Source organism: Penaeus vannamei, chromosome 9, assembly GCF_042767895.1.
Source record: "Penaeus vannamei isolate JL-2024 chromosome 9, ASM4276789v1, whole genome shotgun sequence".
Lineage (NCBI taxonomy): Eukaryota > Metazoa > Arthropoda > Malacostraca > Decapoda > Penaeidae > Penaeus > Penaeus vannamei.
In genome coordinates this window covers 20,150,440-20,152,942 of record NC_091557.1, presented here as the reverse complement: position 1 = coordinate 20,152,942, position 2,503 = coordinate 20,150,440, and positions in this window count along the sequence as shown.

Genomic DNA, 2,503 nt, shown 5'->3' with positions numbered 1-2,503 from the left:
GAAAAAATGAATAATTTTATAAAAACATATTTTTGAGTTACAAAGCAAGAATTAACCTGCAAAAAATGTTGATAAAATTTTGTGTGTGATTAATGTATTGCATGTGCCTTAACAAGTACTATTTTGATATTTTTTGTTGGGAGAGGATTTAGCAAATATCATAAATGAAAGACCAAAGCATTAAGAGAACTTTGGTAATTAAAAATATTGTCTTCTTATAGTTTCCCAAAGCAAAAGCAACTTTTTATTGTAAAAGTTTTGTATTATGTAAGGTGCTGACTGAAGGATTTTTTATATAGTAATATTTGTCATTGTTACTTTTGACAAAGAAATTCGTTGACTGATTTTTAGTAAACCATATAAAGCTACTTGAGTTATATATTAATATTTTAGGTTTGGACAAAATAATTTATGAATAAGTAACTATTTTTCTGAGACATGAAGTGTAATTTTGAATGTATAGATTTATAGCAATATATTTGTTATGTTTCAATAAAAAAGATATATAAAATATTCTTTGTTGTATGGCTATTCCTTTGATGTTGCCTTGCTAGTTGGGGATCTTCCCTACCTTGGACCTCAACCCTTGCCTCAACTAATTTTACATGGTCTTTTCTTCTCCTTTCCTTTTTCTTTTCTTCTTCATCCCCTTCTTCTGTCCACATCCTAAGGTGTGAGAGCTATGCAGAAAGTCTGGCTTTGTGTCATCATGAACGGCTCTTGGTTAATAGCCTAGCCCATACCAAGGTCTATATAAGGACAGGTCTCGTCACTAAGGGACTCAAATTCGTCCGTCTCGCGCATGACGTCATCTGGAGCAGAGCCTGGGGGTTCCACGCTAATCGCGTGGTCATTCTCTGATGTGAGGTAGAGCCGTAAGGATCTCTCCCTCTCTCCGTTTTCGCTCGCTTGACTGACTGGCGCGCGCAAAGTCACAATGCCCAGTGGTTGGTTGCAGCTTATATATGTACATTTATATGTATATTTATGTATTGCCATTATTATTATTATTATTATTATTGTTATTATTATTATTATTATTATTATTATTATCATTATTATTGTTGTATGATTCGTTTTATAATAAATTTATCAAAAACATTTGGAGTTTACATATGCCATGTCTTTTTTATTTATTTTACGTCCTTATTATGCCATGTCCAAGCTGCAACATATGAATTACAAAACTAAATTCACGTAGAATATATGATATAGGCCTACAAACAATCGCTGATAATCATCGCCTGCAAAACATGTCCAATAAGCAAATCGTTCAACGTGCCGACATCTGAAATTACTCAAGTATCTGCTCATTTACTACCATTTTCTATTATCTATGTCCCTGCCTACCATGCTCTAATTCCCCCCGCCCCCTTGCTCTCAGCTCCTTCCAGGTGACGTCATAGGCCTTATCACCCAAAGCTGCGCAGAACTCCGAAGTGACGAGACCTGTACTTATATAGACCTTGGCCCTTACCACGTAATAGGGATCTTGAGGAGTAGACCATTTAATTTCCCTCCATTATTTGAGGCTTACCATGGCCAATAATGAAGAGTTTTTACTCTTATTAGGGGCATTAAGGCTTGCCCCTTCATCAACTAGCCAATATAAATTTGATTTCATTGGTTTCCTGACCCATGGTTCTTGATTGTCTACCCCCTCCCCTCTTATTACTTCTATTCATCCGTATTGTCCTCCTCCCCACAGTACTCCCTCACTCCACACTACCTCCTCTTCCTCTCGCCCTCCTACTGCTACCTCTATAAACCTTTTGAGTACTCTTTTTGGCTCAGCCAAGTGGGATTGATTCTTTAGGATTCCCCTATAGCCCCTTACTGTGATAATACCCGAATGGCATACAAATATGTCACAAGCCATAACACGTGGTTTGCACATGATAAGTTGCCATGTGTGTTCTAATTATAACTCTAAGCCAAGCCGTTGGACTTGACTGGAATCGAGCACTCGGGCGTGACAGAGAGACCGCCGCGCTCCCCCCGTGAACACTGCCCCTAGCCCCTCCGCTGGCTTCGGAGGCTTTCCGCCACTGCTCAAGCACTGTGTCAGCTTTTTATCATGTATCCATTTTCCTTGTGTGTACTCTTAAGAATAAGAATTAGACCGTGTACAACTAGCATTCCCCACCAGGCCTTACGTTCAAGGTTGCATTCCTCTTATATCTGGTGTCATTTCGGCTCGCAAACACTTACGAAAAAACGTTTCCGTTAGTCACTCCCTCGATAAGACAAACATGTTTTCAAAGCTACTTGATGGTTACACGGTATGGGCTAATCATTTCTCTTCCTTTCCTTCCCTCACAAATGTGTTAAGCCGTATAAAAGTGCTAACTGTGGTAATTCTTTAAAGATTCTTACAGTAGTAGGAAATGACAATATTCTCACTCTCAGTCTCTTTGACTCAAGGTCGTACTCATGCGACATATCATTCATTAAGTAATTAATTCATATCTCTCGTTTTTAGAGATTTAAATTGTTTCAACTA